The sequence below is a fragment of the Ascaphus truei genome, chromosome 9, assembly GCF_040206685.1.
Source record: "Ascaphus truei isolate aAscTru1 chromosome 9, aAscTru1.hap1, whole genome shotgun sequence".
In the NCBI taxonomy this organism is placed as follows: Eukaryota; Metazoa; Chordata; class Amphibia; order Anura; family Ascaphidae; genus Ascaphus; species Ascaphus truei.
Window position 1 is genome coordinate 44,080,310 of NC_134491.1, and position 24,896 is coordinate 44,105,205.

The window sequence follows — 24,896 nt, forward strand, 5'->3', positions numbered from 1 at the left end:
AGAGACTTATTGTATAGCTCAGGGTGCACCTCTGCAACATTGAATGTCTGTAACATTCGAGCTGTTGGTCCCTAACTAGCCAGTAACCACAGCCGTGTCTTATACTATATTAGTGAAAGCACTGTATGTTTGCCTGCCTGCCTGCATGCATGCCTGCCTGCTGGATGTCCGGTGTCCCTAGGGGAAATCTCATTGGTCCCTTGGGCCGCCCCCGCACACCTCTCATTGGCCTGAGGCGGAGTGACGGCCCAAAGGACACACAGGGACACACACACACACAGGGACACACACACGGACACACGGACACACACACACACACACACACACACACACGGACACACACACACACACACACACACAGGGACACACACACACAGTAGGGGGGGTGTGTACATTAGCAGCATGTATAACCCGGGGGGGGGGGGCCTCACATACCCGCCGGAGCCTCCGCCTCTTCCTCCTCGAAATCAGCCTCCTCCTCTCCCCGTGTCTCCCGCGCTTTCAACCCCCCCCCCCCCCCCCCCGGCGCCGCTACAGTCAGCGGGGGAGCGGCCACAACAAGCTGCCTCCCGCCTCAGTTCCACGTGGGAGCGGCCGGACGGGTGAGGGAGCTGCCGGACGGGTGAGTGAGCGGCTTTCACCCACCCCTCACCCCCCTTCAAATCACCTCCCCTCCACCCCCCCCCCCCCCCCCCGGCGCCGCTACAGTCAGCGGAGCGAGCGAGCGCCCGGGACACAGCGGGGGAGCGGCCACAACAAGCTGCCTCCCGCCTCAGACCACGTGGGACCTTCCGGACGGGTGAGTGAGCGGCCTTCACCTCCCCTTCACCCCCCTTCACCTCCCCTCCACCCCCTGGCGCCGCTACAGTCAGCGGGGGAGCGAGCGCCTGGGACACAGCGGGGGAGCGGCCACAACAAGCTGCCTCCCGCCTCAGACCACGTGGGAGCGGCCGGACGGGTGAGGGAGCGCCCTTCACCTCCCCTCACCCCCCTTCACCTCCCCTCACCCCCCTTCACCTCCCCTCACCCCCCTTCACCTCCCCTCCCCTCACCCACCCCTCACCTCCCCTCCACCCCCACCTTCACCTCCCCTCCACCCCCCTTCACCCCCCCCTTCACCTCCCCTCCACCCCCCCCTTCACCTCCCCTCCACCCCCCTTCACCTCCCCTCCACCCCCACCTTCACCTCCCCTCCACCCCCACCTTCACCCCCCCTTCACCTTCCCTTCACTCCCCGCTTACAACCTCCCACCACCTCCTCACCACCTCCACCCCCCAAAGCCAACCCCACCCCCCTTCCCAACTCCCCACCACCTCCCCCCCCTTCCCACCACCTCCCCCCCCCACCCCCCCCTTCCCACCACCTCCCCCCCCCCCCTTCCCACCACCTCCCCCCCACCCCCCCCCCCTTCCCACCACCTCCCCCCCACCCCCCCCCTTCCCACCACCTCCCCCCCACCCCCCCCCCTTCCCACCACCTCCCCCCCACCACCTCCCCCCCACCTCCCCTTCCCCCCCCCTCCTTCCCACCACCTCCCCCCCACCCCCCCCCTTCCCTGAGGCGGAGTCACGGGCCAAAGGACACACAGGGACACAAACACACACAGGGACACACAAACACACACGTAGACACACACACACACACACACACAGACGTAGACACACACACACGTATACACACACACACGTATACACAAACACACACACGTAGACACAAACACACACACGTAGACACAAACACACACACGTATACACAAACACACACACGTAGACACACACACACATAGACACACACGTAGACACACACGTACACACGTACACACGTACACACACGCACGTAGACACACACACACGTACACGTAGACACACACACACATGTACACGTAGACACGTACACACACACACACACACACATGTACACATACACACACACACACACATACACACATGTACACGTAGACACGTACACACACACACATGTACACATATACTCACACACATGTACACGTACACACACACATGGAGACATACACACACACACGGAGACATACACACACACACATGGAGACATACACACACATGTACACATACACACACACGTATACACTCACACACGTATACACACAGGTATACATACACATAATGTATACACACACACACACATGTATACACACACATGTATACACACACACACGTGTATACACACACACGTGTATACACACACACGTGTATACACACACACATGTGTACACACACACACATGTGTATACACACACACACATGTATACACACATACACATGTATACACACACACACACACACACACACACACACACACACACACACGTGTATACACACACAAACATGTGTACACACACACACACACACACACTTATACACACACACACACATACAATGTATACACACAAACATGTATACACACACACAAACATGTATACACGTGTATACACAAATGTGTATACACACACACGTGTATACACACACACGTGTATACACACACACACGTGTATACACACACACGTGTATACACACACACACGTGTATACACACACACGTGTATACACACACGTGTATACACACACATACGTGTATACACACACACGTGTATACACATACACACACACGTACACATACACACACACACATGTATACACACACACACACATACAATGTATACACACAAACATGTATACACACACACACCCCAGCACCACCACATCAGCACACCGGTATCCCATGCCCCCCCAGCACACTGGCATTCTCGGCTCCCCACCATTCCCAGCCCCCATCAACACCATCAGCATCCACACATCGCCACCTTTGCACCTCCCCCATCGGCACACCCACATCCGCACCCCCACATCAGCACCAAACCCTCCCAAATCAGCACACCAATACAATCACCATCAGTACAGCCACAGCAGCACTACCACCGCACATGGGCCGCGTGGACCACTCCCCACCCAAATGCCACACCCACACCACAAACATCCCGGGCAACGCCGGGGCTCTCAGCTAGTAATTTATATTTATTGAGATATTAGTTATTGTACTTTGGATGGCTGCATTTCAGTGTCTGTTGGACAGTTGCAGATTTCACTAGTAATTCCATAAATAACGCATTTGTGCCAAACTGGAGTGCTGCAACTGTAGTCTTTGTTGCAGTTTGTGTATATGTTGCAAAGTGGAACCTGGTTGGTTAAGCTGTAAAAGGAACGTTTCTTCTCTCGGGCGCCAATGGCCCATCGAGGACTAAGACGGGACAAAGGGAAATGTGTGTTTTGATTAATTATCTGGCATGTACATATGGAAATAAATGAACAAATTCTACAACAGGGGATAACTCGACAGCACGAATGATAAATGATCCCTTTCTGAGATGGCAATGCTTGGAGACACACCACTGTATAAATGTCTTTATGTCTATATGTGAATAACATGATCATTGTGAAAATGAGTGCCTCATTATTCCAACACATATAGACCCGTACCCTGGCTCACTGTAACATGCAGTGTCATCTTTTTATTAGGGACAATGATTGTAATTGTTCTTGAGATCACAAGCTTTCTGTTCGAATGCACTGTGAATGTTTTTACTGAATTGTGCGCTCCCCGAGATACACTGCAGATCCCATGCAAATGTAGATAAACACTAAACTGTAATGTACTCTGAAGGAAATAGAACGGGATTCAAAAATATTGCAGTTTATGGATTGACTAAATATTTAGTTTTGTGCTGATATTTTCGATAGTGTGTGCTATATATTCTTTAGCCAGGGTCACGTGTGATGTGTGAATAGCCCCAGATAGCTTTAACTCAGCCCCCTTTCCAAATCACGCCAAGTCCTATAATATTTCCTTCACTTTATTGGAAAAGCAGCAGTGAATACAGGCTCTTGTGGATGGTGTGTAGTTGTGAGTATGTAGTTAAGGGCAGGTAGAAAGAGATGGCCTTGCCATGGGAGTGTGACAGGAAGGTACTCTCTCAGCCAAAGTAAGGAATGAAAAGGAAGTGAGGGGGAATCTGGGTAAAGGGAATAGTCTTGGGACAGACTATCTGTGAGCAAAACAGGGGGGGGGAGGACAGAATAGCCCATTCTAGGAGAGATCTCAGAGGCTGCAGTAGCAACTCACTGACTACATGCCAGAGGCAGGGAAGGCAACATTGTAACATATCACACGGGCACTGTGTGTGTGTGTGCGTGTGTGCGCGCATGTGTGCGCAAACTACATGCAGCTGAGAATAAGAAACTGACAGGCAGAAGCTGCAAACAAAGGGGGGGGGGTAGAACAGTGAGAGCAAACATGGGCTTACTTGTTCCATGACACTATAGTTATTAGAAAAATAGAAGCACAACGTTTTCAATCCAAAGGAAATACTGTATAGTACAGGGGTGGGCAACTCTAGTCCTCAAGGGCCACCAACAGGTCAGGTTCAGCACAGGTGATGTAGTTAAATTAAAAGCAGGGAATAAACTGGGTTTCCTTCTGGATGTATATGTTCTGGCACCATACTGGAAAGTGTCTGAAAACAACAATGTAGCCATTCAGAGAAGCAATATATAGCTCATATATGTCACCCCTCAGATATTTACTATGTATTCCATAGGAGCTCTGTCAAGTCGAATTGTTTTCATTGGACACACGTGCAGTGTTAGGGAGAAGTTCTGCCTGGTTAGTGTGCTGGCTGTGGTTCCCTACGGACATGCCAGTGGTGCAAACTGACTGGGACGGCGATTCTTCCCGAGACTCGCGTGCTGTGGGCAAAGCATTAAAAATATATATATATCGCAAATAGCCCATGAATTTCTACTTGAGCGGAGGAAGCTGGCGCCAATAGGATAGAACAGGGGTTTGACAACTCAAGTCCTCAATGGGCCACCAATGCTTCAGCACCGGTGGCTCAATTCGTGGCTCAGTCAATAACTGAGCCATCTGTGCTGAAGCAGGGATATCCTTATAGTCTGACCTGTTGGTGGCCCTTGTGGACTAGAGTTGGCCACCCCTGGGATAGAACATGGAGTGCAGATTTGGCATTTGTTACAGACGTTAGTGCTGTGAAAGAAGACCCGTGGCCTGTTCTGTGGGGGGTAGGAGTTGTGCGTCCACGTTTGGCCCCACTGTGCCCTTTGTGTTTGCTTGTGATAAATATTATCAATGATTGTCCATTTCCTTTTGTGGCGCTATGAAAGGATACTGGTCACGGCCCTGTTATCGTGCTACCACAACCAATTGCTTGAGTGACCCAGAAGGCATAGAGTTAATGGCCCACATAGAGATGGTGAGAAGTGGGGAAGTGGGCTGCAACACTGTATCAACTTTCATTCACGTGAACGGGATTACAACCATCATTAATTGGGCATTACCCCAAATTCTCACTATACTGATTAAGGGTAATGTCTTTATAGTGGGAGCATCTGGTACCTGTTGGGGCAGTAAGGATGTCCCTTTACCCTGTGTGCAACAGGTACTACAAATAATATTTGAGGGCATGGATTCATTGTATCAGAGATCTAGTTACAGCTTTGCTGGCATTCACTGCATGTACAGTACGGACTTTGTACCCACTGAAGCACTTACTAAGAGATCTTTGTATGAAGACACGTCGCAGGCTGGAGATGTTTCTGTGAATTGACAGTATTTCACATAGTAAGCAGTAAGGTTGGATAATAACAAAAATAATTCTCACAATATCACAATTAAGATCTGTAATTGTTTAATTGCACTAATTTAAAAAAAATTATAATACTACTTTGGAAGTAATGTTTTTACATTTATTATAAGTTAAACGTGTTTTAAAAAAAACCTAAATAAATGTATATGTTAATATTGTATAATATGTCCTTCTGTCTACCCGTGACAATCAGAGCTGCTGGAGGGGATTAAGAGGGAGAGTGGAGCCCGATGCTTCGGGGAAGGGTGCTGCTATGATTATTTTAGCTCTGGGTACCCCTGATACTTACGTACTAATGTATCACTGGTCTTCCTGGGCTTTAAATCCACTCTGTCACCATGGCCAATAGCACGCGGGACATTTAAACCGCCATCTTGTTTCCCCCGGAGGAGACAAGAATGCGTTACTTTTACCAATGCGTATGTCGGGACCCCCTGATTCCCTTTCTAATAAAAAGGAGGGAGAGACCCCTTATTTAACAGTAGTATTGTGTACTTTTGATAGTAATGCCATATTAAGTAATAAGATGCAAAACATGCCCTTAGGTGTGACTGGAAACAGTGTGCAACGTGCTTAAAGCTACTGAAGAGTGGAGGCTAACAATGAGATCCTAAATACGGCACGTGAGAGGTTCGTTGCTTTACAGGAAGACGGGCTGATGAATGGCCACGTGACCGTTATCTGCTGCCTCCTGTTATACAGATACTCACTGTCATTGTAAAGGGCACTACAGGTATGTTCATTTTTACAGGTTACACGCAGTGCCCATTGCATAAAGAAATCTTAAGGAGGTTGCTGGATTTTGCTCGTGTTCAGGGAGTGATGCCTTTAAGTGGACCGAGTGTAGCCATGCCTGGCTTGGCTACTAACCTGCCCTCCCTGACATACAAGCCCTGGTAACAGTGCAGGCAGTGTCTGGACCAATCCCGGGTTTTTCCCCCACAGCAGCAGCTCCGTTGAGTGAGAAGGGGGGAGGCGGGCTAAGGCCTGTTATCTGCCCAATTAGGGGCTCAGACCTTGGACCCTTACCCTCGGTACTTAAGGGGCTGCATTACCAAATTGAGTCAGTCTGTCTCTCCCTTGAGAGAGACATATCCTAGAAGAGTGTGCGCAGGGCTCTGACCACCTATCCCGAGTGGGACGGATACCTCTGGCTCTAATAGGGAGCCAGGGAAGAGCTAGGACCGCCCTTGGTGCCCATGGCCGGTGATGCGAGTCCAGGGACAATCCGGAGGCTGGAGGCCTAATGTACCCAGTGTATGCTGTTACATGCTGTGTGTAAGAATAAAGACAGCTACTGTTATAACATATACTCCTGCCCCTGAGTGCAATCTATCAGGGGGAGTATCGGAGAGTTCTCCTGCAGGGATTGCCTCCACATCCCTGGAGCCTGCGGTAGGTGGAGGCGCTGACACCAACGTGAGAAAGAACCAGCTGTCACCCCTAAAGCCTGTCCTGTTTTCCTAACAACACCGGCGGAATCTCAGATCTACTGTGAGCCAACGGGTACTTAGCACCACTGTACACCCGGTAGCCGGGGGAACCTCCCAGACGGGGGGGGGGGGGGGGAAACACAAGATAAAAGTGATTCCATAGATTGTGTTACACAAGCATTCAAAACAACTTTAATAATATCAACCAAACTATACGCCTGTGTTCTCCGGACAAACACTAATATATCAGCTGCAGTGTTGTCTAAAGCTGAAGAAATAATTAGTTTCAGAAAATATGACCTGATTCATCAGTTTCCCAGTAACTAGTGACGAGGCAGTTTCCTAGTAACAGCCGGGAGCTGCGTGCTGGGGTTTCAGTGAGAGCGGAGATACAGTAACTGCAGAGGGATCAGCGGAGATACAGTAACTGCAGAGGGATCAGCGGAGATACAGTAACTGCAGAGGGATCAGCGGAGATACAGTAACTGCAGGGGGATCGGGTGCGCTTCCTCTGCCAATGCTGAGAGTGAAATGTACAAGAAGGTGAAAGAACGTCCTTCTCCCAGGCGTTTCCCAACAGATCACCCCCCGAAAACTCAACCTCGGGCCGGGGGCGGCCAACTCCAGTCCTCAAGGGCCACCAACAGGTCAGGTTCGCAGGATATCCCTGCTTCAGCACAGGTGATGCAGTCTTTGACTGAGCCACAGATATCATGGATTCCAGATATCCTGAAAACCAGACCTGTTTGCAGCCCTTGAGGACTGGAGTTGCCCCCCCCCCCCCTCCCTGGGTTAGGATCTTATGTTGATCCCTTTGCTGCAATGCATGGCCCGGCACTTTGGCAGTGAAAGGGTTAACACGCGTGGCTATGTGCCACCGTCACCTAAAGTGGGTTTCTTTTCTCCTTTAGCTACAATAGGGGGCGCCCGTTCTATAATGTCTATAAGTGTCTGAACAAGACCGTAAGAGCTGTGTACTGTATATAGGGAGACGTATCGGCCAAGCTGATTGTATATAGGGACACGTATTGGCCAAGCTGACTGTATATAAGGAGATGTATTAGCCAAGCTGACTGTATATAGGGAGACGTACTGTATTAGCCAAGCTGACTGTATATAGGGAGATGTATTAGCCAAGCTGACTGTATATATAGAGAGACGTATCGGCCAAGCTGACTGTATATAGGGAGACGTATTAACCAAGCTGACTGTATATAGGGAGACGTATTAGCCAAGCTGACTGTATATAGGGAGATGTATTAGCCAAGCTGACTGTATATATAGAGAGACGTATTAGCCAAGCTGACTGTATATATAGAGAGACGTATCGGCCAAGCTGACTGTATATAGGGAGACGTATTAGCCAAGCTGACTGTATATAGGGAGATGTATCAGCCAAACTGACTATATAAGGAGATGTATCAGCCAAGCTGACTGTATATATAGAGACGTATCTGCTTTTTCTGCCACTTGTGTTACCGTTTTTTGATATTACTTTATATTCCATCTGATGACGGGAGCAGGTTGTCCCTGTAAAATGTGTCTATCCCATTAAAAAGATTTCACAAACAGATGTCGCGAGATTTCTTTCTGGTGCCGCAGCTTTGGCGAATGGACGAGAAATGTTACGCGGGTTTCTTTTCTCATTCTTTTATTTTCTTTGATTCTGCAAATCACAACAAAGTCCGTGTAATTAGGACAAAGTCCGTGTAATTAGGACAAAGTCCGTGTAATTAGGTGATGTGCAGTTCTGCTTTTAGTATTTGCAGAACAGGACGGTTGTTGTGCATACTCTGTGCCGGATTGATGCATTGTAAGCTCTTCAGGGCAGGGATTTCCTTTCCCATTGTCTGATTTTGCTGCGCTTATTGTATTATTATAAACTCCCTGTACTGTATTCTTTGTGAAGCGCTGAGAACACTTTTGGCGCTATATAAATAAAGACATACAATAGAATGAGCCAACTATGCTACAGCTTGGGGCCTCAGAAATAGACAAAAATTAATGCATTTCAAGTTTTAAAATCGGCTGGTAAAGAAAGGAGATATGTGAGATTCTCTATAAATTCGGCCATTTTCGTTATGTGCATCGAACGCGACAAACTTCGTAGCTTCTCATTTTAGGACCTCATCAATGACGTGCGCTCCAAAAATCGCCAAAGAACATGTTTCAATGTTAAAATTAACGTGATGGGCAAACATTGTTGATTTTCGCGAGTATAATGCTTTCATTCGTTACCGTTTCATGTTTATATTTCCAATGGTCCATTCGGACAGAATAATACATTTATTTCTCAATTTTGGGGGGCCTCTTAAACTGGACATAGCTTCGGGTCTTAGAAGGTCAAAGTTCAGCCCTGTGCGGACTGCTTATACTTGCAGGTGTTTGGAGAAGGGGTAGCCAATGCCAGTCCTCAAGAGCTACCAACAGGTCTGGTTTTCAGGATATGCCTGCTTCAGCACAGGTGGCTCAATCAGTGGCTCAGTCAAAGAGTTACGGACTGGAGTTGGCCTCCCCTGGTTTAGAGGGAGGGGAAAACAAGTATCTCTGAGAGCATAATAGCTCTCCAAATAATTCCTTGTACTTGACTTTGCATTGAGTAGAGAGGCTTAGAAATGATGAGCCGTTTGCTCTTAAGACCAAATTCCTTGCACTCAGTGCTGTGAACAAGCTCATTGCTTTGCTCAGCTCAAATGCAGGAAGCGATGGCATGTTGTTGATATGATAACAATTGGAACAATTACTCCTGAACATGTGTTTGAGGCTGCAGGGACCCGCACCAGTGTCTATCACTGAAAGAGTTCACAAAATCACACCAGCGATGTCATCTCTTTGCATCTGCTTTCATTCACAGTAATCCAGCTGAAGTCTTTTTCTCTCATCGGAATTAACTCTTTCACTGTCAGAGAGGACAGCTAAACAGGGGTGGTTCTTCTGGCAAGTAGAGGGTTAAGTCGGCAACAATACAGAGCTCAATAGCACATTAAAAGGTGCAATCCCATGTAGGCCGCTATTAACAACCTTTTAACAGGCGGGTTGGCATCATAAAAATAATATATCCAACAGTGCTAAAGGCAAAGATTTGTCTGCTTTTGCTTCTCTGATAATTCATTATAAATTACATTTCATAGCGGTTTCTGAACCATGGAATGTTTGTACCGAGGGTTTTCCTCCCCCTAACAAACTCTTTCCTTATCAGACAGCCAGTAAAGATAAGGTGAGGAGACTGCCTGTGCAAACTCTTGTAGAACTCAGTCGCAGCCAGGGGAAATCAAACCCTCCTTAGTCTCAGCTCATCGTGTGTACAAACTCTCCCTAGTCTTAGCTCGTCATGTGTACAAACCCTCCCTAGTCTCAGCTCATCGTGTGTACAAACCCTCCCTAGTCTCGGCTCACCGTGTGCACAAACCCTCCCTAGACTCAGCTCATCGTGAGTACAAACCCTCCCTAGTCTCAGCTCATCGTGTGTACAAACCCTCCCTAGTCTCGGCTCATCGTGTGTACAACCCTCCCTAGTCTCAGCTCACCGTGTGTACAAACCCTCCCTAGTCTCAGCTCATCGTGTGTACAAACCCTCCCTAGTCTCGGCTCATCATGTGTACAACCCTCCCTAGTCTCAGCTCATCGTGTGTACAAACCCTCCCTAGTCTCAGCTCATCGTGTGTACAAACCCTCCCTAGTCTCGGCTCATCATGTGTACAACCCTCCCTAGTCTCAGCTCATCGTGTGTACAAACCCTCCCTAGTCTCAGCTCATCGTGAGTACAAACCCTCCCTAGTCTCGGCTCATCGTGAGTACAAACCCTCCCTAGTCTCAGCTCATCGTGAGTACAAACCCTCCCTAGTCTCAGCTCATCGTGTGCACAAACCCTCCCTAGTCTCAGCTCATCGTGTGCACAAACCCTCCCTAGTCTCAGCTTGTCATGTGTACAAACCCTCCCTAGTCTCAGCTCACCGTGTGTACAAACACTCCCTAGTCTCAGCTCATCGTGTGCACAAACCCTCCCTAGTCTCAGCTTGTCGTGTGTACAAACCCTCCCTAGTCTCAGCTTGTCGTGTGTACAAACCCTCCCTAGTCTCAGCTTGTCGTGTGCACAAACCCTCCCTAGTCTCGGCTCATCGTGTGTACAAACCCTCCCTAGTCTCAGCTCGTCATGTGTACAAACCCTCCCTAGTCTCAGCTCACCGTGTGTACAAACACTCCCTAGTCTCAGCTCATCGTGTGCACAAACCCTCCCTAGTCTCAGCTTGTCGTGTGTACAAAACCTCCCTAGTCTCAGCTCATCGTGTGCACAAACCCTCCCTAGTCTCAGCTTGTCGTGTGTACAAACCCTCCCTAGTCTCAGCTCATCGTGTGCACAAACCCTCCCTAGTCTCAGCTTGTCGTGAGTACAAACCCTCCCTAGTCTCGGCTCATCGTGTGTACAAACCCTCCCTAGTCTCGGCTCATCGTGTGTACAAACCCTCCCTAGTCTCGGCTCATCGTGCGCAAAAACTCACTTTTAAAGTACTTTTAGATATCAGATTGTACAAAAAAAATGGTGTCAATTACCCAGATGTGATCCCTAAAACATGTCACTGCCATTAGTACACTTTGCCCCTAGGAGGGACTGACCCCTTAAACAGGTCACTGCCATTAGTACACTTGTTGGTCCTTTAAGCATCTCTTGTTGGAAGACTGGCCTTGGTACATGTTTGGGTTATGTATCAAGCAAGAAAAGAAGCACAGGAGCGCACCAAGGTAAGGAAAATTGTAAAATGTATTAAACAACAAAGCAATAAAATAACTTACATGTAAGTAAGGATAAGTGCATGTCCGAATCTACGAAATGTTCAACAGATCGGCATCATCAGCAGTCAAACAGATCGGCATCATCAGCAGTCAAACAGATCTGTAGACACATTTCGTTGATTCGGACATGCACTTATCCTTACTTACATGTAAGTTATTTTATTGCTTTGTTGTTTAATACATTTTACAATTTTCCTTACCTTGGTGCGCTCCTGTGCTTCTTTTCTTGGTCATTTGGTTCACCGGCGGGGTCTTCCGCCGGAGTCCGTTTCTTGGAGTGAGGAGAGACACTTCAAGCCATAGGAGCAGCAACAGGAGGGAGAAGAATTAATTTCTGCAACATTAGGAAGCAAGAGCGCGGACTAAACTTTCTTATGTATCAAGCACCCGGAGACTGAGCCACTTGTGCTGAAGCAGGGATATCCTGAAAACCTGACCTGTTGGCATCCCTTGAGGACTGGAGTTGCCCCCCCCCCCTGCTCCACTGTGTAACACAGTTTTCTTAAACAATTGTTTCTGTCCTGAGGTCTGTTTGTCTATGTCCACTTTCATTTTTAATTCTTACATTACTTTTGCAGTTTTTTCCTCCCCAATGAAGCTCACAAAGTGATTTCAAAGCCAAAGTCTGAATCATGTTTTTATGATGTGACTTGGAGCTTCAAAACATTTCCAAATATAATGAAGACAAACAAAAGGTGGAACGATGTGTTTTGACTGTATTGGGACAGAGAACTGAAGGTCAAATGAACACAGTGCCAGTGGAGATAGAATGACTAATACCATAATGTGTCGAATTATTGAGAAATTAACTGATCTAATTGCATTTTGATATAATGTGTGCAAATTGTCTGTACATAGTATAACATGTTTTCTACGGTGCGGTACAAGGAACGCTGCACTAGTGTTCATATAACCTTGGGAAAGGTCGGCAAAGGGGTAAGACGTTCAGGGATATGTTTGGAAAGCAAGGTCACACCTTTATATGCAGTCGGGGGCAAATACATGTCATGGGGTCACAGCAGCCTTTCTATTAGCCCTTATTTAATAGAGAGATGTAGGGTAACACACCGTTAATAATGCATCAACTTCTGTGACCTCTCTCACACGGGTGTGAATAAGTGCGCATCGGTTTGTTTAATCCCTACTGTAGAGATGGCACCCCAAAAGCTCAGCTAAGAGTTTGATTTGTTTCCAGGGCACCGTGTTTTAATGTGGGTTCCGATAACTAGTGTAGTCTGCGCCGTGCTAAATTCGCGTCGCTTACTGCAACTCGGAAAAGATGAAAATGCTTCTGTTTTTAAAGACACTTCATTCTTCACACGCGGACTAAAAATACGAGCGCAGAAACGTAAGGCGTATTATTAGATGCAATGCACTTGTGATAATTGATACACATCCCAGCTCGCCATACCCAAGTAACGCATCACATTGGGAAGAATTGCACATTGTAATTAGGCACGATAACAAATGTGCAACTTTATTATGTCTGTCCCAAGCAATGAAGGGGTTAACATGTGACCGTGTGAGATTAGACCTGGAGAAGTCTGGGAGTGGTGGGAGCCTTGGAATAGAAGGGACAAGGTCAAAGATTAGTTTTGTTTTAAAATTATAAGGGATTTTAATTGCAACCCAAAGCCATTGAGCCGACGCTCTGCCCTGGGCTTGTTCTCATTAATTCACACACAGGCACAGCGCACACTACACCACTGACTAATGTCGCCCCAAACGGGCAACTGTGACAAGGCAGCATTGGCTGGTCAGTTCTTAAGTCCCTAGTGTGCTCCAACAATGAAGGGGTTAAACTGATCACTTCTTAATGATCTCTCCCCAGTGCGGTTGTATGTATCCGGCTGTGTAAGCGAGGCCTCCCTGATACATAAAGTGCAAACAGCGCGCTCCAATACATTGCAACTTCCAAACCTAAAGCCTTTCACTAGCAAAGGGGCCAGCAACGCATCGCTCCGGTGCCCGAGTTTGGCATATTAATGGTGCCACTTGTAGCCATCAGAACACAGGGCGGCGCTCAGCCATGTAACACCTTTACCGTTTGTAAGAGTCGTTTCCTGACTTCAGCTATGCGTAAGATATTTGAATTCCATTGCAGGCCCATCTGGCAGCGAAAGGGTTAAAGAAACAAGGGTGTACAGAGGAAACCCTTTGCATTTCCAGCGGAGGGACCTGGGTGCTGGGAGACGTGCCGTACGCTGTATCGAGTGGAGGTGATACGCTTGCACGGTGTCAGTAGGGGGGACTGTAAACCCATTTAGACGAGCGGTCTTACTAAACATTCAGGCAGCAAACACAAGAACAGTCATTGTCCTCAATCCACCCACCTTCTTCCAGCTCACCTCCACTGCACGCACACAATCTGTTTTCCAGGCTGTTTAACAAGACTTTTTGTGCTCTGTGCTGTGACTTGTCTTATTTATGATTGCAGCAATCCAGGGACACCTGTTTCATAGATTGGCTAAAATCGTCCATAAAAGGGGAGGCCAACTCTAGTCCTCAGGGGCCACCAACAGGTCAGGTTTTAAGGATATCCCTGCTCCCACACAGGTGGTTCAATCAGTCAATCAATGGTTCAATCAATCAGAACCACCTGTGGTGAAGCAGGGATATCCTGAAAACCTGACCTGTTGGTGGTCCTTGAGGACCCCTGACCTCATGAATACACCACATTAAATGATAACTGGGCCTGAAATCTTCCTGAACGAGGGGTAGAGGCGGCTTCACAACACATTGAATTGGGGCCAGAGAGAAAAATAACTGATGATTAAAGTTCTGAGCTGGAGAACCTGCAGGCTCCTGGGTTAAAAGACACGTTTTATTGCATATTAGGCCTCGTTCAGGGTGCCAGAGACAGGAGGTGGAGGGCGCGCGTCCGTGTGTACACGCGTCAGTCTGCTGGGCGATGTGTGTACATCCTCCCCAGCAGACCTTTGCTAGCGTTCAGGAGGCGGGGCAACAGACAGCAGCTTAGGGATGGGTGTTGCTCTGCTCAAATCAATTTTCAAGAATGATTTCATTGGCTGCCGAGGTCCCTGTGACGCTGCTGCAGCTTGAAAAAACAACTTGAGTTGTTTATGCAAACTGTAGCAAGCGTCAACTCCGTACTTCGGCGACAGGGCAGCTGCTACCCTGACAACTGCTATTGAGTTGAAACACTTTGTTTCGGACTTGCGCACGCACGTAAGCGAGCAGGCACCCTGAGCGAGTCCTAAGTATGTTATGATATATTGTTATTTTTTATCCACTGAAGTACAGCAGGGTAAAGTCTGGTAGTGGGCAGTTCCAATATCCCTTTCGCTGCCAGAGAGGCCTGACACACATTGCACATGGGGGGGGGGGGAGACCCTGGGGGGGGGGGGGAGACCCAGGCAGTGAAGGGGTTAAGAATGTTTTCACCTCTTTGGTTGTTTTGACTGTGATACAGCAGAGCCCTGGGGGGGGGGGGGGGGGGGGGGGGAGGGTGTCATTGTGAAAAGCAGGCGCAGGGTGTGGTGAGAGCAGGAAGTACTTCCACCTCTCACCAATGAACCATGGTGTGAGCAGGGCTTGCCAGACAGGTTATTTGGGTAGGACATGTGACACTGCTACAAAGCACACATTTGCCAACACCCTTCAGCTATGGGAGGCACAGGTGGAGGAGTCGGGACCTGCTGATGCCCCTCTGCTCTGTGGGGATCTGTGGGTTCTTGTCAGTTTGCAAACTCTTGGAAATGTGCAGAAGGGATGGTGATGGGCCCTGTGGGTTGAGAAACGGCTTGTATTTATAAAGGTAAAACCACAGTATATTGGCGCCTGTGCGAGAGAGCCACGTTCACTGTTGTACTTGTTAGTAATTGTGTTAGCGTGGCTAAAGTGAATATATTGTATATTGTCCTTCCAATGCCTTGCGTGATGCTGTGCCTGGCTGTGCCCACAGATTGTGTAAATAGTAACCTCACTGTGTATTTATGGAAGCGGTCTCACTAACTCTTCCGCAGTAAACAGTTCACATGCTCAAGTAAACAAAGCCCTGTTTATATTTAACCTTTGTTTTTTGGGGCCTGGACTTCATAAGTTTTCCCCCTTTGTGCCCCCTCTGTGTGCTTGAAGTTGCTAAGCTGTGCACTATATACACTTTATGCAGTGTGCGTGTATGTATGTGTGTATATATATATATATATATATATATATATATATATCTCCTTTTGTCACTCACTGAGAGACTTGCCTGGCTGACAGCCTTTGGTCTGCATGTGTCTGCACTGTAATATATTGAAGCATCTTTTAGGACAGTGGTGCGCAAACTGGGGCACTAGATTTGTTTTTTTGGGGGGTGGTGCGGCAGTTATAGAGGTCCTGCGCGCTCCCCTCTGTCATTTAAATGACATGCCGGGGGACCGCGTGAGGCCTCTATAATACACTTACCTTCCAGCGACGTGTCGTCCTTGTAACCTGGCGTCATGTTACCATGGCGATGTGACATCACATGACCTGCGTGTCATTTGACACAGGGGGGGCTTGAGGCGCCGAGGAGAGCAGGCAGGGGTGCGCACGAGGAAATGTGTGCGCTCCCCTGTTCTAGGAAAGAGTACTTCAGTGATCTTGTTACTGCTTTTTGAAGTAGGTGAAGTCGAGTTTGCATGCCAGTCAATGTCAGGCGCCAAATGTTCTATTGTAAACTCTACTGGTCATGAACAGCGCTGTATACACTGCAGCACAATACAAGAATAAAGTGCTATGCTTTTTGAAGTAGGTGAAGTCGAGTTTGCATGCCAGTCAGTGTCAGGCGCCAAATGTTCTATTGTAAACTCTACTGGTCATGAACAGCGCTGTATACACTGCAGCACAATACAAGAATAAAGTGCTACTATGAAGCGGTTAATGTAACACAAAGGTCTTTGTTTTTTATGTATCTATAAGGGATAAGGGTAATTCGGGACTCCCGTTAAGGGCCTCATGCTTTGCAGATGCTGTTTTGTATCATATTTATTCATATTCACACTAGCAAACGATATCCGGACTGGTGAAACGGATAAATGGCAGGCGTTACTGTGCATCATATCACGATAAATGGCAGGCGTTACTGTGCTTCATATCACGATAAATGGCAGTCGTTACTGTGCATCATATCACGATAAATGGCAGGCGTTACTGTGCATCATATCACGATAAATGGCAGTCGTTACTGTGCATCATATCACGATAAATGGCAGGCGTTACTGTGCATCATATCACGATAAATGGCAGTCGTTACTGTGCATCATATCACGATAAATGGCAGGCGTTACTGTGCATCATATCACGATAAATGGTAGGCGTTACTGTGCATCATATCACGATAAATGGTAGGCGTTACTGTGCTTCATATCACTATCAATGGGAGCCGTTACCGTGGTTTATATCACGATAAATAAACTATACTTGGTAATATCCTGCAGTAATTTCTATCTATATGTACCAATTCCCCAACCTCCCCTCCTTTTCCTTCAGTGGAAAGTTGTAGGCTCCAGGTCTGAACTGTTAACTTCCTACCTTGGAAACTAGACTCAAATGTTCGAAACCAAGTAAGGAACTTTCTTGCAGCTGATTGTGTGTTAATACAAAGCGTGATCCATTGGCTTGTGAGGTATGCATGACGAGCGTGGTGTACTCCCAATAGTAAGGGGCCTGCGGATCTCTCCCTCCCTCCCGCCAGCACAGGAATCCTTTCTGTTACTTTGTTTTAGTTTTACAAACCCTAATGTATGAGGCAGTGCTTGGATGGCTGGCTTTAAAGTTTACTTTTCTGATTGTCTTTGAGTGGAATCAGGGCTGCAGTGAATAATTTAGAGACGGTATGAATGAGCTCTCATTAGTCACCTTTTCAGAGTTTAAATGAGTTTTGTGGTTGTCATTACACGAGCCTTCTGTACAGCAAAATTACAGTGTGGCACTTGGCTAGCTGGTCGCCGGGCCGCCTGCCTCCTTTCGGGACTGTGTATGCTTTTGTATTCTTTTCAACCCTTCATTATAACGAAGTCATTATCCTGTAACCTTCCCACTTTTGATGGTTTCCCCCATAAGATTGAGAGGTGCAGTCGTCGTACGACCTTCGTTCACCACTGACAGTGCGCTGCTGGATACGTTAAAATGACCTCATTCACAAGTAGACATGTTGGCAGTGTTTGTAAACACTGTAACCTGAATTATAGAGCGACTTCTACTGCAATTATCTCTCTCCTGTCCTGTCTCGTTTTTGGAGTTGGTTATCTGACGTAGGCGTGGATAAACCGGGTTTCCTTTATTTGAGGACGAGCACTTGAGACTTCCCCTCCCCCTACTCAAATTTGTTATTGTAAGTGTACAGTTAATAAAAACCCACTTGTGGTGCATTTGCATGTCTAACACAGGTCTGCATCCCCTGTCTTTCCCCATTATCGCTTAGCAATCAGTGCTTCCTCTGCAGCCTGGGGATTCTGGGTAATGACATGCAAATGAGCACTGTGTCACTCTTTTTACGTCTTATCCATTTTAACATGGAGCCCTACAAGTATATGCCCCATAAGCTTATAGGGGTGCATGTTAGGCTTTGTCCCCGGTGGCAGTGCGCACGACGGCGTGCGTGCCGCACACAGGGTACAACCCTCTACAGGGAATCTCCCAGTCGGTGTGTGGGTGCACAAGGCGCGATGCGCGGCGGCCGAGCATTGGCCACGTCACGGCGGCGGTTCAGCCAATGATGGCGAACCGGCCGTGTGACAGGGCCACCAGCAGGTCAGAGTTTCAGGATATCCTTGCTTCAGCACAGGTGGCTCAGCTTCAGCACAGGTGGCTCAGTGAAAGACTGAGCCACTGATTGAGCCACCTGTGCTGAAGCAGGGATATCCTGAAACCCTGATCTGTTGGCGGTTCTTGGGGACCGGTGTTGCGTGCCCTGGTCTATACACTTCAATTTATTTATTTATTTTATTTATAAAATATTTTACCAGGAAGTAATACATTGAGAGTTACCTCTCGTTTTCAAGTATGTCCTGGGCACAGAGTTAAGAAAAATAATACATGGTTACAAGTACAGTTACATAATGAGCAGGGTTATACATTATATACAAGACATTGCATGCACAGTTAGAGATAATATATATTATGAGCGTATGTAACAGTTACAGACCAGATTAAAATGTGAGACAGCCTTAGATTTGAAAGAACTTAAACTGGTGGTGGATATGAGAGTCTCTGGTAGGTTGTTCCAGTTTTGGGGTGCACGGTAAGAGAAGGAGGAGCGGCCGGATACTTTGTTGAGCCTTGGGACCATGAACAGTCTTTTGGAGTCTGATCTCAGGTGATAAGTGCTGCATGTGGTAGGGGTGAGGAGCTTGTTCAGGTAGGCAGGTAGTTTGCCCATAAAGAATTTGAAGGCAAGACAGGAAAGGTGAAGTTTGCGCCTAGACTCATGAGATGACCAATCTAGTTCTTTAAGCATTTCGCACTGATGTGTGTTATAGTTGCTTAGGAGAACAAAACGGCATATTGAATTGTAGAGGGTATCAAGTTTGCTATAGTGGGTTTGAGGTGCCGTGCCATATACCAGCGGTGCGCAAACTGTTGGACGCGCCCCCTTGGGGGGCGCACGATTATGTAGGGGGGGGTGCGGGCTGCTTGCAGGAAACCTGGGGGCAGGCAGAGCTGTGCACGGGCGGCCAGAAGCTCCGTGCTGCGGCTTCTATGTCTGTGTCTTGCAGAGGGGGCGGGGCCAGAAGCTCCGTGCTGCTGCTTCTATGTGTCTGTGTCTTGCAGAGGGGGCGGGGCCTGCAGAGGGGGCGGGGCCAGAAGCTCCGTGCTGCTGCTTCTGTGTCTGTGTCTTGCAGAGGGGGCGGGGCTTCTCTCTGCACACAGACAGCCCCTCCTTCTCTTCCTGTCTGCTTCCCGCACCAGTTTTCAGCAGCATGGGGGGTTGGGGGATCGGAGCATGTCGCCCCCCCAGGTGAAAGTGTGTGTGTATTGAATTTGTGTGTGTGTGGGGGGGGGGAGGGGGGTTGAGTTTGTGTGTGTGTGTGTGTGTGTGTGTTGGGGGGGGATTGTGTGTGTGGGGGGGGGGGAATGTGTGTGTGTGTGTGTGGGGGGGGGGGGATGTGTGTGTGTGTGTGGGGGGGAATGTGTGTGTGTGTGTGTGTGGGGGAATGTGTGTGTGTGGGGGGGGATGTGTGTGTGTGGGGGGGGATTGTGTGTGTGTGGGGGGGGATTGTGTGTGTGTGTGGGGGGGGATTGTGTGTGTGTGTGGGGGGGGGGGGATTGTGTGTGTGTGGGGGGGGATTGAGTGTGTGTGTGTGGGGATTGAGTGTGTGTGTGGGGGGGGATTGAGTGTGTGTGTGTGTGTGGGGGGGGAGATTGAGTGTGTGTGTGGGGATTGAGTGTGTGTGGGGATTGAGTGTGTGTGTGTGTGTGGGGGGGGGATTGAGTGTGTGTGTGTGGGGATTGAGTGTGTGTGTGTGGGGGGGGGGGATTGAGTGTGTGTGTATTGGGGATTGAGTGTGTGTGTGTGGGGATTGTGTGTGTGTGTGTGGGGGGATTGAGTGTGTGTGTGGGGATTGAGTGTCTGTGTGTGGGGATTGGGGGGGATTGTGTGTGTGGGGGGGTATTGTGTGTGGGGGGGGGATTGAGTGTGTGTGTGGGGGGGATTGAGTGTGTGTGTGGGGGGGGATTGAGTGTGTGTGGGGGGGGGATTGAGTGTGTGTGTGTGTGTGTGTGTGTGTGTGTGTGTGTGTGTGTGTGTGTGTGTGTGGTGTGTGTGTGTGTGTGTGTGTGTGGATTGAGTGTGTGTGTGTGTGTGGGGGGGGATTGAGTGTATGTGTGGGGATTGAGTGTGTGTGGGGGATTGAGTGTGTGTGTGTGTGTGTGTGGGGGGGGATTGTGTGTGTGGGGGGATTGAGAGTGTGTGTGTGTGGGGGGGGATTGGGGGGGATTGTGTGTGGGGGGGGATTGGGGGGGATTGTGTGTGTGGGGGGATTGTGTGTGTGGGGGGGGATTGGGGGGGATTGAGCGTGTGGGGGGGATTTGGGGGGGATTGAGCGTGTGGGGGGGATGATTGAGTGAGTGTGTATGTGGTGATTGAGAGTGTGTGTTGTAATGCAGTGTGCGCAAACTGGGGGGTCAATGAGGCGCAAGATTATTTAGGGGGGCGCAGGCGGCGTGCGACGAAAACTGGGTGCGCGGGCCGGCAGACGCTGTGCGCGGGAGGACGCAAAAGCTGTGCGTGAGGGGTGGCCAAGAAGATGTGCACGGGCGGGCAGCCGAAGATGTGTGCGGGTGGCTGAACAGGATAGTGCAGGTGGCGGCCACGTGATGATGTGTGCGCGCACGCGCAGGGGCTTCGGACGTACGGGGAGGAGCACGCCCGAGCACGGTGAAGTCAAATGCCCCTCCTTCGGTGTCTGCCCTGCAATAGCGCTGTGTTCCTGTTCTCCTCCGCTGGCAACCTGCCACGCTGCGATCCTCTGCAAGTGAAAGGGTCGGCTGCACCTATATCAATCGTACTATGAACGTACAGAAATAATAAAAAAAAGTGAAAACACAACATTGAAAAGGGAAGAAAATAAATAATAATGTAGGTAGGAGTGTGGATGACAATGGGGATAGCAAGACAAAAAGCATGGAGGGGAAGGAAGAAAAAAAAGGGGGGTGGTGAGAGGGAAGGGAGGTAGCAAAGAGGTGGATGAATGCCCCCCCAAAGGATTGCCTTTGTGCACATACGCTCTCCCAAGCTTGGCGCTTGGGGAGACGAACAAAATTGACTTTGCAGTGCGCTCAGCAGCAGTCAATACACACACACACACAGCCACACACAAACACACACAAATAGCCCCGATCCACGCTTGCAAAATTATGCAGGACACCCTGTGCTCATGCTTGGAGAGTTGGTGATGTCACCGCTCTCAGCGGCAGCGTGGACGCAGCCTAATTTTGCAAGCGCGAGCTGTTGAAATATGTAAGTATTTAAACATATTTGGATTTATATTGTATACCGTTTAATAAAAGGTTTTTTTTTTTTCATGTGATTTTGATTACATTAGGCAGGGGGGCCCGAGAAATTTTATGGATGAAAAGGGGGGCTCGGCATAAAAAGTTTGCTCACCCCTGCGGCATATACTATGTCTCCATAGTCAATAATTGGCATTAGCATCTGCTGTGCGATACACTTTCTGACCAGGAGACTTATGGAGGATTTGTTCCTGTAAAGTACCCCTAGTTTGGCATAGGTCATGGTTGTCAGGGTATCAATGTGCATCCCGAATGTTAAGTGGGAGTCAAACCATAAGCCCAGGTATTTAAAACTAGTGACGGGTTAGGGTGGTGTTAGCGTTGGTTCTAATATGGAGTTCAGTCCTGGAAGCTTTAAAAATTTAGTCTTGGTCCCAAATACCATTGTTACAGTCTTGTCAGTGTTTAAAAACAATTTGTTTTGGGAAATCCAGTTAATGGGATCAATTTAAAAAAGGTAGAAACCCCACTCACCTGGGATGAGGGAATCGATGGGGAGAGCGCTAAGGTTCCTGATATGGTTCATGATTGAGCCACCTAAGCTAACGCACGAATATCCTGAAAACCTGACCTGTTGGTGGCCTTTGGGGACTGGAGCTGGCCACCCCTGATGTAGATTATATATGTGTGGTGCAAACATGCTTGCGTTTCTGAGCATGGACAGGACAAATATGTAAACTGAGCAATATTTGGTCTTCTGAGCTTCTTGCTATGAATAAAAGCTGACCCCAGTTGTTTCCATGATCTGCTTGATTCACCTGAATAATTTCTAATATCATTTTGCTGTGGGCTAAATGTGCAATTATATTTTGCTTTAATGTTTAACTTATGACAGTGCGGCGGCAGCTAATGTTTTGAGTGAACGTTATGCAGATCATTTAAAGTTACATTCACGTGTGTCCACGCCATAATAAGCATACATTACTGTGCATGGTCAGGTTGAGGTATGTTGGGTGCACGGAGTCTGAGGAGTGAGTGCTGCTGATCATATTTGTAAGCATTTAAAAATCCACTTGTTTCCTTTATTAAAATAGGGTATAAGGGGTGCATATTCTTACACACGCACACACTAAGACGTGACATGTAAAACCTACAAGCAGTACAGCAAATGGTGCCCATAGCTTACTTTCCCGAAGTTGAGCATGATGTATACTTTTATACCACAAGAGTGTCCCATTGGGCTTCCTCCCTGGCACATCTGACACAAGTTGAGATGAAGTTGCTTTGCAGAGCAGTTGGCTTTTGAAGTACACACAGCACATGGCAGCTTAACTTCTGCCTTCCTCTTTAAAACGACAAAAGGAGCCATTTGTTGTGTCTCATGCCTGCGTTTCGGGACTGGGTGTGAACATGGGAAGGTTTCCAGCTGCTGACTTCTGTTGTCTCAAAATAAAATGGCCATGAGATAAAGGAAAAAAGCCTTATCTCAAGGCCGGTGTGGCTCACAGCAGTGCTGGACATGATGGGAGGTTAGCAGCCTGCTCTCCTGGAGGTTGTGTTCATTCTGCAGTTCGCTTGCTGCATTGGCATGAGTCTTCAAACCCATGAAACCTGCAGATACTGTACCATGTCCTGGCTGTTTGCTGTGGGCTGCTTGGAGAAATCAATGGGAGGAGTTAACGAGTTATGATTGGAATGTTTGGGATCCTTCAAAACTAAATTTGAAGCTTTACTGAATTTCAGCAACTGCAAGGAGCTATCTGTGACCACAAAGAGCCATGTGACTGCAAGGAGCTATCTGTTATACTCCAGATACTTTGTGTTTGCTTTGTTTCACAATAAGTAATGCATTGCTGGAATCTTGGGTATTAAAGGGGTTTATGATATACCCTATAATAAGGCTGGTCAAAATGTATTAAAGAAAACGAAGTTTTGAAGCACGAGCAGAGTTACTGTGTGGTGCTGATGATGATGATGATGATGATGATGATGATGATTATTGTGATCAGCGGTTTTGTTGGTGGGACAAGCGTTGCGTTAGGAACTTGTGTTTTCTTCTTCCATTATATAAATGGTAATATCTCCAGTGCCAGAGACTTTAGGGCAGTGGTTTTCAATCTTTCTATGGTTAAGGAACTCTATAATTATATAGTAAAATGCTGCGGAACCCCAACCCTCTCTAATAGCGCGTCTGAGATCAGATGCATTGTAAGGAATCCCAACCCTCTCTAATAGCGCGTCTGAGATCAGATGCATTGTAAGGAACCCCGACCCTCTCTAATAGCGCGTCTGAGATCAGATGCATTGTAAGGAACCCCGACCCTCTCTAACAGCGCGTCTGAGATCAGATGCATTGTAAATTCTTCGGCATTTGGTACAATTTTCGAATGCCCTGAAAATGACAGGGAACCCTTTAGGGATGCCCGGGAACCCTTTAGGGATGCCCGGGAACCCTTTAGGAACGCCCGGGAACCCTTTAGGGACGCCCGGGAACCCTTTAGGGACGCTCCTGTTGAAAAAACACTGCATTAAGGGAACACTTTGACATTGGATTGAGAAGCCAAGAGCTTTGTAACTAAGCAAAGGAATCACAGTCATTAAGCTTCAAACTAATTAACTTTGGTCGAGTATCGTTTTCTGATCTTGGTTACACCACGTTTAGGTAATTTCCCCCCCAAAGTGTATATGTGACATGCAGCATGAGTTATATGGAGCGGTTTATGTATCCTGTCTTGTGCTTGCAATAGGCTACAATAACCGTATAATAATACTCCTCTTAAGAGATCACTACAGACATACCCCTGTTTAAGGACACTCACTTTTAAGTACCCTCGCGAGTAAGTACATATCACCCAGTAGGCAAACGGCAGCTCACGCATGCGCCTGTCAGCACGTCCTGAACAGCAGTACCGGCTCCCTGCCTGTTCCGAAGCTGTGCGCAAGCGGGGAGACTATAGAGCATGTTACAAATGCGTTATTTACATCAGTTATGCACGTATATGACGATTACAGTACATGCATCGATAAGTGGGAAA

General features: G+C 48.1%; 1 protein-coding gene across 3 annotated transcripts in view; it reads left to right on the forward strand.

Annotated features, from left to right (window-relative positions):
* FOXN3 (forkhead box N3) overlaps positions 1–24,896 on the forward strand; it is a 188,321-nt gene that overhangs the window by 54,183 nt on the left and 109,242 nt on the right. Inside the window, exon 1 of one of the 3 annotated variants that reach the window (XM_075614574.1) lies at positions 15,515–15,697. The exons of the other annotated variants lie outside the window; for them this stretch is intronic. The gene's annotated coding sequence lies outside the window, so the exon portion shown is untranslated. Of the gene's footprint in view, positions 1–15,514; positions 15,698–24,896 lie in introns of those variants that run through there. 3 annotated transcript variants of the gene reach the window in all.